This window comes from Sminthopsis crassicaudata, chromosome 6 (assembly GCF_048593235.1).
Source record: "Sminthopsis crassicaudata isolate SCR6 chromosome 6, ASM4859323v1, whole genome shotgun sequence".
Taxonomy (NCBI): Eukaryota; Metazoa; Chordata; class Mammalia; order Dasyuromorphia; family Dasyuridae; genus Sminthopsis; species Sminthopsis crassicaudata.
The window spans coordinates 138750568-138768540 of NC_133622.1; the positions used below are offsets into that span (position 1 = coordinate 138750568).

The 17973-nt window shown below is 33.8% G+C and overlaps 1 long non-coding RNA gene across 1 annotated transcript in view; it reads left to right on the forward strand.

Annotated features, from left to right (window-relative positions):
* Nucleotides 1–9429, forward strand: part of LOC141545703 (uncharacterized) — a 129474-nt gene extending 120045 nt beyond the window's left edge. Inside the window, exon 3 of the long non-coding RNA XR_012483121.1 lies at nt 9366–9429. This is a non-coding gene — a long non-coding RNA (uncharacterized LOC141545703). The remainder of the gene's footprint in view (nt 1–9365) is intronic.
* Nucleotides 9430–17973: the final 8544 nt, after the last annotated feature.

Consider the following 17973-nt stretch of genomic DNA (forward strand, 5'->3'; position numbering starts at 1 on the left):
GACTAATGGACAATGTATTTATGGACATTTATAAATTTTCAATTTATGATTATGTTATATACTTCTAGCATGTGTTACGTTACTATGTTACTATGTGCTTATGTAATTTATGTAATTATCTGTAATACTTCCCATATTGATGGATTTATGTTTCAAGGTCATGACTGTCCTATGTTCTAAATCAAAAGAAAGGGGGAGATGTTAGGATTACTAAGTGAGAACTCGGGTTGTCTGGATAGTGACAAGGTGAGAATTCAGGTTGGACAATTACAAGGTGAGAACTCAGGTTGACTTGATGGAAGGAGCAGGCTCATTGGCTGAGGTGGTTCTTCCCAGAAGCCCTTGCATTATCCCACGCCCATTCTCTGGGAGAATAAAAGAGAGGACTCCCAGAGATAGAAGAAGACTCTGCATTGCATCAGGCTTGACGGGGCTCCCTGCAGGAAGGGAAGTCACTTCTCTGGACAAGAGTTAACAGCAACTGCCTGGAGACAACGGTTCGTTACAGGAAGAAGAATCTGTCGGGGAGATTTGAGTAGAAGACACAGCAGATCTCTTCCCAGAGAGTGATCCGGCAGCTTCTAGAGACGACACTTCGTTACAATTTAACTCCTGACCTCTATGTCCATGTGTTTAGTCTAGTCTCTTCTGAGCCTGTCTTACATTAGCAATTGCTTATAAAACATTTTAAATTGAATGTACTCCAAACACCTCAAACTCAACATGACCAAAACAGAAATAATTATCACTTTCTCCACACCCATCTATCTTGAACTTTCTGTCTTATTTTTTAACCTCCTAGACTCACAACCTTGGAATTATACATGTATCTTAACTTTTCCTCATACATTTCTAATCAGTTGTCATTCCTTAACAATTCTCAAGTGAGGTTGTGATTTTGCACTGATTATTCTTTATGCCTGGGATGTCTTCTTTACTCATTTTTACCTCATATAATTCCACTACTGCTTCAAGAAACATCCACACAGAGCCTTTTCTTTACTTTAATTGATATTACATTCTCAAATTAATTTGAATTTAACTACTTTACATTTTATTTATATTTATTTTATTTTAAAATTTTATATATACATACATTTTTACATAGAGTAGTTCCATTGAAATGAAAACTATTCATAACTAGGAGTTGTTTGATTATTTGTATACATATTTAAAAAATGAGGGCTGTACTTTAAGAATAAAGAAAGGTAAACTTTACACTTTTGAAAAAGAGAATGAACAATAAAATGTGCCAATTTTAAGCTCTTGAACTTGAATTTAGTTTCTGGGAACAGTCCAGGAGAAGTCACTGCAACTCTTTACAGGTATTTAGGAAAGTGTACTTTTCCACTTATCTATTTTAGTTAGGTCTGCTTCTTCTTTTTTATTTTTCCCCTGAGATTATGATCACTATGCCTGCTCTTTTTACTTGAATTAAATTATAATACATAGTGTTCCAGGCCCTTATTTTTACTTTGTGCCTCTCTGTTTCAAGTGTGTTTCTTGTAAACAATATATTTTTGGATTCTGGTTTTTAATCCTTTCTACTATTCACTTCCTTTTTATGGATAAACTTATCCCATTCATATTCATAGTTACTATTGATGAGGAATAAATGATGAGGAGTAAACTGTGGTCTAAACAAAGATGGGTCAGTTCCTTTTCCCTTTCTCTCCTTCCTTCCCCAAAGTAACCAATGGCGGGTTCAGCAGCAAAGGAATTTGCTACTTAATGCTGCATGGAAACATAGTCTTTATTGATTAGAATGGAAACACAGGAGAGCCGGTGGGCAAAATGGCTGCATGATACAAGGCCATTTTTGCAAAGAGAAGATCCCTGAGTTCTCTCTTTTATACCAGAGCACAATCATTCAGCCTGAGAGTGATGTAATAAGATAAGGATTCTCTTGTTATCTTTTGAGTAGAGACAGAAGTCTCTTCCCTTGCTGTGACATTTGGTCTGTTTGAGCAGATTAGAATGGGGGGCTGTAAAACCCCCAGCTCAGATAACCCAAACTAGTTTGACCACATCAAAGTCCAAGTCCCAAATGGAGTTGGAGATCAAACAAGGAATACCAAGGGGCTACCGCCCTCAACATTATTATTGATTATCTTATTCCCCCCATTTTGTCCTCTCTCTTTTTCTGTTTCTCTGTCTGTTTCTCTCTGTTTCTGTCACTGTCTCTCTGTCTCTTTCTCAAAAGTCTTCTTCTCAAAAGTCTACTTTTTGTGAGATACCTCCTATCTCCTTTAACTCACTCTCCCTTTCTGTTATCCCCTTCCTTCATACTTCACTTTGGGCAAGATAGAATTCTGTTCCTAATTTTTTTAAATTCCATCATTGAGCTAATTTCAATGAGAATGAGTTTCAAGTATTGCCCCTCATACCTGCATCTTCCCCTTCAATTTCATGCGTCTTTTATTTGAGAAAATTTCTCCCATCTTTCCTCTACCTTCCCTCTTCTCCCTCTTTCTTACCTCTCAATTTTTTTGAAATCTTCAAATCATAAATTTCACACTCATGTTTTCTATTTAAACTTTTTCTAATTGCCCCAATAAAGATCAAATTATTAGGAGTTTCAAGTATAATCTTCCAATATAAGAATGTAAACAATTTTGATCTTATTAATTCCCTTATGATGTTTCTATTATGTTTACCTTTTTATATAGCTCTTGAGGCTTATATCTAAAAGTCAAGTTTTCTATTCAACTCTAGTCTTTTCAACAGGAATACTTGAAAGTCCTATATTTCATTAAATGTTTATTTTTCACTCTGAAGGATTACATTCACTTTTGCTGGGTACATTATTCATGGTTGTAATTCTAGCTCCTTTGCCTCCTAGAACATTATATTCCTTTTTTATTAAATTTTATTTTTTTTTGAATTTACTTTCTTTTTTAAATTATAGTTTTTATTTACCAGATATATGCATGGGTAATTTTACAGCATCGACAATTGCCAAACCTTTTGTAGAACATTATATTTCAAGTATTTTGATTCTTCAACATGGAAGTTGTGAAACCTTGTGTGATCTCAACCTCAGCTTTATAATATTTTAGTTGTTTCTTTCTGGCTGTTTGCAATAATTTCTTCTTCACCTGATAATTTTGGGATTTGGCTACAATATTCCTAGGTATTTTCTCGCTGAGGTAACTCCATCCTTTCTTTAGTGGGAGGACAGCTCAAACCGGGCACAGTGGAACTCTTTGGGGCACCATGCCGAAGCAGAGTTTTTGCCTAAGGATGCTCATGGCACAAAACTCCTTGCGAATATTAAAGTTTTTATTATATCTATCTCTCTCTTAGGGACGCCTATAGAGAATGAAAAAGCTATAGAATAGAATTGGAAAACTTAGGGCTTGGGGCCTGTGCCTCTATCCCTAAAGACTCACCTTTAGGCTGTCTCTTAAAAAAAACAAAAAAACAAAACAAACAAACAAAACAAAACAAAAAAAAAAACCCAGAGACATTCACATTAGAAAAATCTCAAAACTTGAAAGTTTAAGAGGCTGATTAGATCAGCTGAGAGAGAATCAGTCTCCTACCCACCAGCCCTCTAGAGTCAAAGAAGCCTTCCAAGGAGCCTTCCTGCATCTCAATGCACACTTTTTCATCTCAAATCCTGGGACTGACCTCTGCCCTCAGGCAGAAGTGGCTGGGGAAGACACTCTGGGAAAAAGTGTTTCTTTCAAAGCCGAACCCCTCCCAGTCTAAGGAGAAATCTGAGAAAACAAACCTGAGACTCTCAGCTTTTTTTCTTCTCCTCAGGGAAACTTCTGCCTCCTGAGAAAAAACACTAAGAGCAGAGGTGCCTTTTTAATGTAAATCTCTCCCAGACTTAGGTCCAGAACCTCAGAGGTTCTTGCTATAGGTGTCATGGAAACACTCGGAGAAGACTCCTCAGTCCCTGTCCTGAATTTGAGCAGGAGGAGCACACAGTCGCCTTTCCAGAATGACAGTCAACAACTGGTGGCTGGTACAGAGGTTGAGCTACCCCTTCCCCCCACCAACGTCCTGCCCTCTGGTAGAAATTTGGGGCTTGGTTAAGTTCCCCCATGCTCCACCTTTCACACCTGGTGGGGCTTCTTGGCTCTCGCTCTGGCCTTCTGGTCTCTCCTACCCCTCTCCCATAGAGTGGGATAGCAGGGGGATCTCAGGACCTGTCTTGAGATCTCCTCTCTGCCTAAGCCAGCTTGGTGATTTTATGGTAAGATTGAGGAGTCAACTCGCTCTTCTCAGACACCTAAGAGGATTTTTTTTTAAGAGCATAAACCTTTAGACAGACAACTAAGAAATTTGGAGAAGCTTAACTGCACTCTTATCTTGATTTACAGCCCTAAGGGCCATGCCTCACAACAAAGAGCAGTAGCTGCTTTTAATTGAAAAGGCCTCTTAATTGAAGAGGTCTCAAAATTAACCCTGGGAACTAGGGTTCAGAGCATTTTAAAAAGCCAATTGAATGAGATGAGGTGAGATCTTTCAAGACAGTTACTCTAGAGATCTCTCCAGCTTTTTTATTAAATTAAATTATTAAATAAACCATTTCCGTACCACACACAATGGACTTCAATGCTTAGGAAACCTAATAGACATCAAGGCCTCCTACTTGGCCTGATTCTTTAGGTCTATCACACCCTCTGACCCCACCCCAGGAGAAATTAGCTTTCCTGGAAATAGGAGTGAAAGGGTGGTTTACCCCCTAGACTCTAGACCACTAGACACTTTTACTATAGAGATGAACTTTTTGCTCCTAGAATTTTCTCTTTTCTTTTGCATTTCTTTGGCATTCTATACCTCTGCCAGCAATTAACTCCTTAACTACCTTCAGCTGGGGAGCTTTGTGGGCATTGGGGATATTCAGTATTGTTAGATGGACTACCAGCATTCTTAAAAGCAGCTCACAGACGGGACCTGATGCATTTCCTGCAAAAGCCCCATTCTCAAACGTCACCATCTCAACCCAGGATGAAACCCCATTTTTAATCTGCTCCTGAGATCTGTTTTTTCTAGGCTTCAAGCTTTGGATTTTCAACTGCCCTTCATCCTGGAGAACATGGGACAACTGACTGGGACAAATACCCCTTAGATACCCTGCTGCGTTTTCAGACCTCACACCATTTTCCCTTTTTCAGATATATTTGGAATATATATATATAAGAAAAAAATATATATATTATAGTGGCAAAAAGTACATATATACATATAATTGTATTAGAAATTACACACAGTTTTATAGCCTTTTGAGGATAGTTCCAAATTGTTCTCCAGCCAATTCTAATTATATCTATCTATCTATCTATCTATCTATCTATCTATCTATCTATCTATCTATCTATCTAATTTTTTTTTCATCAGTGAGTTTTTGTAGAAACTCTTCAATTTAAAGCCCCTGGAAATTATGTTTGCTTCTATGTTACTCTTGCCAATCAATATCTCTAACAGGTGGTATACTCATGAAATTTGTAGATGATACCTCAGTGAGCTAATGGATAATGAAGTAAAGATTCAAAAGGTTCTTGAGGTCTATATCTATATATCTATATATCTATGTCTATATCTTTTTCTTCTGTGGGGTTATAATGGGAACTTTGCAGTAGCTCCAGGCTAAGCATTCTTTGTACTGCTACTCTTTTGTTTCTGAAAGGACTATCCTCATCCCACCCTAGGAAGTCTGTAGAATTTGCACAATGCACATGTTTTTTGATGTTTTCAGTGCAGATTGGTTGTACTAATTTTTTAATCTTATTTTTCTTTTCTATCTTTCAAAATATTGCTTATTATAATGAGCAACTCTCTGGGCAGAGAAGAAAAAGAGTGGCAAAAAAGTATAATAATATGGAAAACAAAAGATATAAATAAGAATTTATTTTTTTTAAAATGTGAAGTTAGGGAAAAGATATAAGAAGCAATACTTACTCACCAGGAGAAATGTTTGCTTCCTAATGGAACATAAACTAGAATTGTTTATATAATTTACATTTATATATTATATCAATGCATGGGTTTATTTCTTTTCCTATAACAAAATAACTTTATCATAAACTGTGACATATCTATTAGTTAAGAAATTGGTGCTGGTGTCCTGGGTCATTTTATGGAGAGATTTTTAAATCCTGTTTTGAATGGGAGATAAAAGTGGTCCCTTAAGCTTTGGGGATTATGATAGATGTCTGATAGAAGAATATTTGTCTAACTTTTTCAGGCAGAAGAATTCCGAGTACTCTTTGCAGTGGTGATACAGTATTTTATATTGTGTAATATAGAGAAGAACTAGTTTATTCAAATGCTTAAGGGACTTGAGTAGTGGAAACCTTCATTCAGTATAGAATAAGCAAGATGATCCTACTTAAAATTCCCTTTTTGTGTGTGTGTGTGTGTTTTTTTTGTCCTTTCACAGTTAACACTTCCATTGTCAAACTACGCACTTAATTTGAACAAAAATAGATTTGTAATATTACTTTCTTATTAGCATTTTCATTTCAAGTATGAAGACACAATGATCATCAACACCATTGTTATTAGAAGCCATATTATTCTCATTATTTAAAAACAAATTCATTATCAGATAATAACACATTTTCCTTATGTGCATTTTGAGGAGCTTGAGTTTTTTATTCATAAATTCCTTTCCTGTTTACTTTTTTTTCTTTTTGATTCAAATCAGATTCTTTTATAAATAAATTGGCATTCTGCTCTTTCCTCTTTACATATACTTTCTGTTAAACTTTTCTTTTTACAGATTATTTCCTTATTGCCCTTTTTATCCCAAAGTGATTTATTTTATATTTTAAAAAAACTTTGAATTGATTTCTACTGTTTCTTCCATCATCAGAGTGATCTTAGCGATCTTAGCTTCCTATGCCTTGGCTTCCTAGAGAGTCATTGCAAATAAGTTAGTATTTTTAAGAGGAAAAAACATCAGCACACCAGATCACTACATTGGAAAAAATCCAAATAATATACAGATTGCAAAACGTATAGATCTCCCATCACAATGAACATTTGTATAAGGATGTTTATTCATAACACTTCATTTGAGTCTTGCTTGATCTTTGTAATTTGTTAGATTTTATCTTGATATTTTTGATATGTAGTTTTCTGTCTGTTTATATTGTTGTAACAATGTATATACATTGTTATTTTGATTCTTCTTATGTCACCCCACATCTATTCATATAAACTATTATAAACTTTTCTGTATTCATCACCCACATTTTTTTGCAACACATTTATATTCTATTGCACTTGTGTACTGCATTTAGTTTAACCTTTCTTCAGGCAATGGATCATCTATTCCCTTACACCCATGCTTAGTGATCAAAAAATGCTATTTATAACTATTTTGTTTTATTTAAAGTCCTCATAGATTTATTCTTATGGATTATTTCCTAAGATATAATTGGGGAAATAAAGGATATGAAATAAGAGGATATAAGTAGACAGTTTTTAGAAGAAGAAATCAATAATGGATGATACCCCAGTGAGCTAATAGATAATGGAGTAAGGATTCAAAAAGTTCTTGGTGTCTATATCTATATATCTACATATCTATGTATATATTTATATTTATATCTTCTTCATTCATGGGGTTATAATGGCAATTTTGCAGTAGTATTGACTGGAATAGATGAATAATGGAGTCCTTTAGTTAAATCTGTGATTCTGTACACTCGGGAATCTACTATAACAATATTTACACAGTACTTTAAGGTTTACATATCTTGACATATCTTCTTTGATCCTCACACCAGTTCTGAAGTTGATATTCTTATAATATCTTTTTTTAAGCAAAAATGAGAATTGAGCTGGGGTGTGTGTGTGTATGAATTAATGAAATGATATTAAATGAAACCCTGTTCATATATATATATATATATATATATATATATATATATATATATATATATGTATATATTTTTTGTTCATATATATATATGTATATTTAAGTTAACAGATTTTATTAGATATTTTTGAATATCTGATAGATAAACTTATTTCATTTAAGAAATATGATTATGGATAAAATTTTACAAGATTATATTTTAAAAAGATTTCCTTATTTTAAAAATACCTTCCATACAAATGAAGTAAAAGAGCTTGCTTATTTAATATTCTATAGGATTCACACACACATATATATATATATATGTATATATATATATATATAATATACACTATACATGCCACATATATAAAACATATATATATATATATATATATATATAGCTTTTTTTTTTTTTTTTTTTTTTTTTTGAGGCTAGGGTTAAGTGACTTGCCCAGGGTCACACAGCTAGGAAGTGTTAAGTGTCTGAGACCAGATTTGAACTCAGGTCCTCCTGAATTCGAGGCTGGTGCTCTATCTACTGCGCCACCTAGCTGCCCCTTTTTATTTTTCAAAATACATGCAAAGATAGCTTTCAAGATTCACAAAGTGATGATGAGCAGAGCTGTGACTACATCTCTCCCTATATCACACCATCTTGGAAATATATAACACTTGCACATTGTTGATGTAATTGTGAACTGCTCCAAACATTCTAGAAATTGATTTGAGCATTTTGTATGCCTGAAAGGTTATAAAACTATGCACACCTTTTGACTCAGTAATACTACTATTAGGTCTGTATTCCAAAGAAATAAAAAGAGCTCTTTCTATGGAGGCAAAGAATTGAAAATTGAGGGGAAGGGATGATTATCCATTGAGAAATGGATGAATAAATTAAGATATATGATTGTAATGGAGGACTATTGTGCCTTAAGAAAAAATGAGATGGGTATACCCGGTTTCAGAAACATCTTCGAACTCCTCTTTTAAAGGGCCATGAGGTGAGACTTAGTAACCTTCATATGTGATATAGAATAGAATCAATTATAAAATGTAATCAAAATTAATTTAAATTTTTCAACCCCCCCCACTTTATAATAATAGGAGACATACATTTCTCCCACAGATCACTTATCTATAAACTAATTCTGTAAGATATTTAACATAATCATTACTAGTAGAATACATTAACATAAGTTTTGCTGTTGCAAGTTCAGAAGAGCAATAATAAGACAGAGGATAACAAGGTAACAGACCGTTTCCTTGCAGCCAAGTGAACCAAAAAGAGGAATTCCATCAGGAATGTAGAGTTATGTCTTTGTAATAACTTATATCTTAAGTAGTCCTATCAGACCAATCAGGTAATATAAGAAAATAAAATTGTTTGATTATAGGATGAGCCAAAATAAGAATGTCTAAAATCATGGACTAATATTAAAGGGGAAATTTGCTTGTCACCAAGTTAACTACAAAAACTCAGTAAACGTGGACACAATGGGAAAAAACCCTAAGTGGTATTATTGTTTGTTTTTACTTTCAGAGGATCATTGTCATCATGGGTGATGTATTGGCACATGAATGAATTGAATTTATGTGAGGCAGAGTTCAAAATCCAGTGTCAAGACAAAAATAAAAATGACTGGCAAAAATGTGAGACAGTGGATGATCTTGGTATCTTTCAGGTTGGACCACGCTGCAAATGATCCAACAGTTCCTGCTTCAGCACCTTCAAGGCCATTGAAATAAACTGTTCTCATCTGCTCATTGTACTAGGGAAAGTCTCATGCTTGGGACAGACAGCATACAAATTCACTTCTGGGTTTGTGGACCTTGTACTATTCTCAACCTATTTTAGTTTACTTAGGTGTGGCCACTGCACATGTACAATTTCTCAGTGCCCTAAATGAGAGTTGAATGTCAGATAGATACCAAAGATAGATAAGGACTACTGAAAAAGGCTTACACAGGATAACTAATCCTCTTTGAATATCCAATCCATTGTTAAAATAATGATCATCAACATTAACATCAAGATTCCTTGTAATCTAGTGATCCATTAATGTTCATTTATCAGCTCATTACATGTTGGATCCCAGATATCCCATGCAGTCTATGAAAATTTCTTTTCTTAAACATCCTGAAATGTTTATGAATTGATTCTGAGGACAGCTCTGAAGTAGACAGCTCTCTGGAGATTTGCTTCTCTGGTTTGAAATCATTTGCTAGAAATTCCTAGGTAATTGTATAAAAATTTGCCAGTTATTAGACTCAATACACTTTAGTATACTCTCCTAAATTTTCCTTCTCTAATAATTGTGGTTCTGATCTTATTAATAAGAGAGCTATATAAAGAACGTCAAATTAGGAGGCCATAGTTCACTGAAAAATTCAGAGGATTTCAGTTTTTACATATCCCTACATACTATGGTAGCAAATGACCACAGTAACTCATTATTTGATAAACCCAGTGGCATAAGCTTTTGGGACAAAAAAACTCTTTATTTGACAAAAACTTCAGGGAAAACAGGATATTATGGATAAACGATATGGATAAACTATGACAAGATAAATCAAAATTGGTACATGATTGCAATGATTGTAATACCATAGGCAATTTAGGAGAGTACAGATTAGTTTACCTCTCAAATATATGGATAAGGGTGGAATTTAGAACCAAACAAGATATAGAGTTTATTATAAAATGTAAAATTGTATGGATAAAACCATAATTTAGAATTAGAAGATTCTAGCTTAGAAATAGAAATTAGAAAAAATTAGAAGAAAAGTTCAAAAAAATTTATAGCAAGTATCTGATAAAGGCCTCGTTTCCAAATATATAGAAAACTGAATCAAATTCATAAGAATCCAGTTCCCCACCAAAGTTCTTGCACCAACTTGATCCATATTATTGACATATAGCTTTGTATCAACATTAGTTGATGTATGAAGTATGTATGAAAAACATCATAAATATGTATGTAGTTTGAAGAATACCCTGGCCTTAATTGTAAACTTGGGTTATTTATATATTTTAATATGAATAAGCTGTTCTATCATTTGACAGATATTTAGTATTCTAATGGAAAAGCTGTGAATTAGATGAATTTTGGGCTAAAGGAATACTTTTCCTCAAACTCTTTGTGAATTTCCATCTTGTCCATTTGAATGTTTATATTGAGAATTCTCAGAGGTGCTAAGAAGTAGGTATTTCTTGTGCTAATAAAAATAAACAAAACACTTCATGCTATTCTACTTCTCTAGGGTCACAATTGTCACTTCTTTTGTCTCTAATATATAACACACATTTGTATTGAAATATGAAAAAAACATATAGTTGGAATAGTTATTTTTAAAGTAATGTGAAGAAAACTCTTCATTTGCTCCCAACTTAAGCAAGGTTAAAGCTATATGTTTCAGTATACCTTTTTGGCAAGGCTACAGTCTGAAGTCACTTGGAAATGTCTTAAAGGAGGTATACTAAGGGCATAAAAATGATTATTCTGTCGATTATTAGTTGCAGCTATACACTTTCTATACTGTACATCTGATGTAAACTGTATCCCCTTTAATCTTTGGGGGTAGAAGGGTTGGAAAGGAATCCGTGGGGGAAGAGTGATTCAGGGTCTCAGATCCTCCAGACCTCTAGGAGGGGCACACTCTTCTGTCCATAAGGGCAACACCCAGCTAAGTAATCTCATTTAATTGGAAATCTCGGCTTGAGGCATAGCCAAGGCCTCTATTGATCTGTAGATTAGTCTCTCATTCATCTGGAAGGAAATTGGCCCCGGTTTAGAGCCAAAAGCAGCCCCAATATATCTAGTGCTATATGCCCAGACATCTTTGTAGAAGTCCTAACAGGATTTTGCCCACTGATGAAGATATTTTCTTCTCAGTGAAAACTCATCTTTGCAAAATTATCCTTCCAGGATTCTTTGTCCACTGAGAAAGCTGTCTTCTTAGTGCAAATAACTCCCCTTTTGCCACCAATGTTAGGTTGTGAATTCTTTTGCAAAGACTATGAGACATCAACCAGAGGGGATCTCTTACTCTCAATTCTCCCAACTCATCTTCCAGACAGGAGGATAACAACATCATCCTATATCAAAAGTTGTAAAGATCCTCACAGTTAATAAGATCATTTCTTTTTTCACTTTATTTTATTTTTTTTTTAACTAAAAAAGCATTAATTTTCTCTTTTCCATGCATAACAAATATGCATAGTGAAATAAAACAAATTCCTACATTTTCCATGTCTCAAAATGCTATTTCTTCAATTGTGGGTGATTATTGCATGAATCAGATTTAATAACATCAGCGTCATAATAATAATGATAATATTTGTAAAAACATATAGAATTCTAAGGTTTACAAAATTCTTTACAAGTATCATCTCAATTTATTCTCATGCCCTCCATTTCATCAGATGAGGAACTGGGAGTGTTTGAGGTTCAATAATTGCCCAGGAACACTTAGCTATTAAATGTGTAAGTCCAAATGTTAGCATAGATCTTCCTAAATCCAGATTCAGTTCTCATCTTTCAAAGGCATTTTTTTTGTTGTTTTTTGCTTAGTTAAAAAAGTTTATTATTCATTTCCTCCATAGCATTTTGATTTTCCAAATACACATAGAGTTTTCAGCATTCATTATTATAAGAATTTATATTCTGAATTTCTCTTCTTTCCTCCCTTATACCCCCTTCCCAAGACAACAATGTGATATAGGTTAATATATTCAATTCTCTTAAACATATTTTTATATTTGTAATATTATGCAAGAAAAATCAGGTCAAAAGGAGGAAAAACATGAGAAAGAAAATTCAAGTAAGCAAGCAAGCAAAACAAACAAGCAAAAGACCAAAAAAAAAAAAAAAAAATACCACTATCCTTCAATTCACATTCAGGTTCCATAGTTCTTTCTCTGGAAGCAGATGGCATTTTCCACCCCAAGTCTATTGGGATTGCCTTGAATTACCTCATTGCTGAAAAGAGCCAAGTCTATCACAGTTGTTTATTGCATAAACTTGTTACTGTATACAATATTTTCTTGGCTCTGCTCACTTCACTCAGGATCAGTTCATGTAAATTTTTCCAGGTTTTTCTGAAATCAGTCTATGCATCATTTCTTAAAGAACAATAATATTTAGTTACATTTATATACCAAAAATTCCTTTAATATCATATTTCATTGACTGTAATCTGCAACATTCTTTTACATGGAAATTGAGAATTTTGATGTTTCTTTGAAAATTGCTATACAATAGGGGGCCACTAGGTGGCATAGTGGATGGAGCACTAGCCCTGAATTCAGGAGGACTCGAGTTCAAATGTGATCTCAGACACTTCCTAGCTGTGTGACCCTGGGCAAGTCACTTAACCCCAGCCTCAGGGGGGAAAAATTGCTATACAATTAAATTTAATGAATTTGGTAAAAGTCCTCAATTTGGTTACTATTAGTTTTACAATGATGTAGCAGGCTAGAAAGATATTTATTTCCTTTAGTAAAGTCAAATGGAAGAAAAAGGACAAAGGAGGAAAGATTATGGATTTTTAATGTTGGAATGTGTCTTACAAGTCATTCAGACTTCTTTCATTTTAGAACTGAAAAACTTCAGTCTAAACAGAGTGATATGGCTTGATATACCCCAAATAAAAACCCATTTCATAGCCACATGATTGATCCACCTCCTTCCCTGAGAATACATCATTCTGATGATGTCTTTAATATCAATTCCAATTTGTAATTAGTCATTAAAATATGGTCTTACCCCCTCAAAAAAAAAATAAAATCCCATTTCTTTTGACTTCAAATCCAAGACTCTTTCATCTTTCATAGCTGAAACATTATTATAAAAGTTTGTGGTTTTTGAAAATTTCAACAGATTACAAAAACACAAACACACACACACACACATACACATACACACACATACACCCTCTCTATACAAAGCATATTCACATGCAGAATGATATATATCATATAATAATAACATAAACTGAATTGCCATACTGTAAATTTATATGAATTCAATAATTTGTTTGTCATATTTCCCAAAGTTGTAGGATGCTATCCTATTTAGCAGATACATATATGCTAGGGCCTGACATCCATATTTTTAATTTATTTCTTTGTTTATCTTTAAACTTTTTTTTGCAGTAATAAGTATTGAATTTTCCCCAAATTACATATAAAACAAATTTAATATTTAAAAAAAATTTGTGCTCCTAATTCTCTCTTTTCCTTTCCACCCTTCTCATTGAAAAGGTAAGCAAATTGATGAAGGTTAGTCAAGCAAAACATATTGCCATATTAGCCATGTTGTAAAAGAAAACATAGAATAAAAAAAAAACAAGAAAAGAAATAAAGCAAAGTAAAAGTATGCTTCAATATATATTCAGACTTCATCATGTCTTTCTCTGTGATTGGATAGCGTTTTTCATCGTAAGTTCTTTGGGTTATCTTGGATCACTGTATTGCTGAGTCATTAGCTAAGTCATTCATAGTTGATTATCTTACAATAATACTGTGTATGGTGTTCTCCTGGTTCTACTAATTTCTCTTCACATCACTTCATGTAAGTCTTTCTAGGTTTTTCTGAGGACATCCTGCTCATCATTTTGTATAGCATAATAGCATTCTACCACAATCACATACCACATTTTATTCAGCCATTCCCCAATCAATAGCTATTCAATTTCCATTTTTGTGCCCTGACTATATTTTTGTACATTTTAAAAAATTTTCTTTTGGGATACATGCCTAGGAGTATATTCTTAGGTGAAAGGGAATGCATGCTTTTATAACCCTTTGGATATAGTTTCAAATTGCTCTATAGAATGGCTTGAATCAGTTCACAATTCTACCAAGAATGCATTAATATCTCATTTCCCCCACATTCCCTTCAATATTTGTCATTTGTCATTTTTGTCAATTAGCTAATCTAATAGGTGTGAGATAATATTCATTACTTCTAGCTACTGATACAAAATTGTTTTAAATCAATTGTTTACATTTGTCTCTTGATTAGAATCAGCTCTATTTATGTACTGTCCAAATCCTATCTATCTTGCAAGCCTAGGATAAATCTCAACTCTCATTTACCAAAGCTTGAAACCTAGGTGTTATCCTAGACTCCTTACTTTCTCTCCCAATATCCAATCTGTTACCAAGTACTGTAAAGTACTACCTTCATGACCTCTCTTCTGCCAGTGATATGCAGGCCCTTTTCACTTCATTGTTGGCTCATTGCAAGAATTTTTAGAATGTTATCCTACTTTAAGTTTCTGAATTCTCTAGTCTATCCTCCATTCAGCTATCAAAATGGTCTTTCTAAAATACAAGTGTAACAGTGATATACCATCCCATTCAATAAATTCCACTGGCTTTTAAAAATTACTTCCAAAATCAAATATGATATACTTTGAAAGTTTATTAAAACTCTTCATAACTTCATCAATTGATACTTTTTCATCTTTCTTACATTTTATTTCCAGTGATGTTAGTCTATGATTCAATGATACTGGGTCCTTTGCTATTTCTCCCCCAGTAGACTTTATCTCTCAAATCTATTTATTTTCACTGACTATCTTCCATACCTGGACCTTTCCTCCACCTTGTTTTCATCTCCTGGATTCTCTAACTTCCTTCAATTTTTAACTAGAATCTCATATACTCTCACACACACATATATGCTCTCCTTTGACTTCTAAACTATCAGATTTTATGGCATCCTTAATGTAGAAGTTCATAAATGTTGGGTAATCCTGAGTGTGATTTCACAATATTTGAATCATTTTTTTCCTGACTGCCTACAATGTTTTTTCCTTGGCCTGTGATTTTGGGGTTTTGGCTATGATATACCTTGGAATTTTCATTTTGGAATCTCTGAAAGTGATTAATATATTTTTTCATATTTTTTCATATATTTTGCTTTGTGATTCTAGAATATCAGGAGAATTTTTATACATAATATCTTGAGTGATGATGAACAGGCATTTTAAAAAACATTCCTTTAAGTTAGTCCAAAAAGGTTAGTTGTTTTTCCAATGAGATACTTCATATTGTCTTCTATTTTCTTCATTCTTTTGGTTTTGTTTTATTGTTTCTTGATGTTTCATAAAATCATTAGCTTCCATTTGCTCAATTATAATTCTTAAGTAATTATTTTCTTCAGTGAGCTTTTGTGTCTTCTATTACATTTGGCCAATTCTACTTTTTAGAGAGTTCTTTTATTCAGCGAATTTTGTATATCTTTTTCCATTTGATCAGTTATGCTTTTCAAGGCATTCTTCACTTCATTGTATTTTTGTGTAGCTTTTATCATTGTTTTAAATTATTATTTTGTTCAATATTTTTCTTTTTGCCTCTTTTATGAAGTTGTTGACTCTTTTTTCATGACTTTCTTTCATTAATCTCATTTCTCTTCCCAATTTTTCCTCTACCTTTCTTATCTGACTTTTAAAGTCCTTTTTGAGATCTTTCAGGAATTTCTTTTGGGCCAGAAACCAATTCATACTATTTCTTGCCCTTCAAGGATGTAGGCTTTGGATATACCAGTTTTGTCTATGTTGTCCTCTTTTGAGTTTGCATTTTGATCTTCCCTGTCACTATAATAATTTTTTCAGTAGTCAGGATCCTTTTGTTATTATTTATTCATTTTTACAACCCATTTCTTTTTTCTTTTTTTTTGGTTTTCTTTTGTTTTTTATTAATTTTTATAATTATAACATTTCTTTGACAGTACATATGCATAGGTAAATTTTTTTTTTTTTACAACATTATCCCTTGTACTCCCTTCTGTTCTGAGTTTTTCCCCTCCTTCCCTCCACCCCCTCCCCTAGACGGCACGCATTCCCATAAATATTAAATATCTTATAGTATATCCTAGGTACAATATATATGTGCAGAACCGAATTTTGTTGTTGTTGTTTACAACCCATTTCTTAACTTTGGGCTTTAAATTAAACTTGAACTCTACTCCCAGGATTTTATGGGCAGCTATTTTCAGGTCTAATTCTGGGATCTTAAGCTTTCAGTTCTTTATAAGTGTTATGATTCAAGGAGAGTTATGTTTACTACTATCTTGGCCTGTGCTCTGGTCTGTTAGCAACTATATGCACTTCTTTTCCACTCTCTAGAAGTCATAAACTTTGGTATGCTAGTGCTCCTTCTCACCTGAGACTATTGCTACTTAGATCCAAGTAAAGGTAATGCAAGAGAGTCCTGCACTCACTGCCAGAAAATAGCTTTGTGCTTTCCTTGTAACTGGCTCTGGAAATAATCACTGTTGTTGCTGATTTCCTTTACCTTAAGACCTACTGCTGCTTTCCTGTGGTAGGACTTGATGTGCTCCATTCTCACTCCAGTGTAGTAGAACTTCTACCGTCTAAATTGTCCTAGACTGAAAAATAGTTTTACCTACTCTTTTTGTTATTTCTGCAGTTTCAGAATTTTTGGAGACATTAATTAAGAGTTGTTTGGGGAGGAATTTGGGAGAGTTCAGATGAGTCCCTGCCTTTTTCTACCCCATTTTGGCTCCACCTCTCCCAATTTTAATTTTTAAAGAATTATTTTCTTCAGTGAGTTTTTGCATATCTCTCCCCATTTGGTCAAGTATACTTTTTAAGGAGTTCTTTTCTTCAGTGAATTTGTATATTTCCCCTCTCATTTTTGTGCTTCCTATTCTCTTTCATTGCCCTTATATCGATTCTAATTTCTCTTCTATTGTTAGGATTCTTACAAGGTGTTAAGTCACTGGAATGGATAAGAGACAACAATTATGTAATTCAGTATGATTGATCTGACCCTACAAGGAGAGGTTATGGGCCAGAACTTGAAACAAGGTACTGAGTGGAATTGAGGAGACAATGATTAAATCTAATTTAGCATTGATTTAATCCTACAACAAATAGTGATGAAATGATTGGTGTATATTCAGTGGACAACATATAAGCTCTCAGAACTCCTGGGACTTTTGGGGGAGAACTTTGGGAGAGAACTTCAGGGAGATTCAGAGTCAAGATTCATTCCAACTTCCATGTTTATGCTGGCTGGAGATATTGGGAGGATGAGAGGCTGGAGCCTGAAGGACAAACCTTTGGATTTGGAGACATTCAGACAAGAGCTCTCAGGAACCAAAGAGAGAGATAGG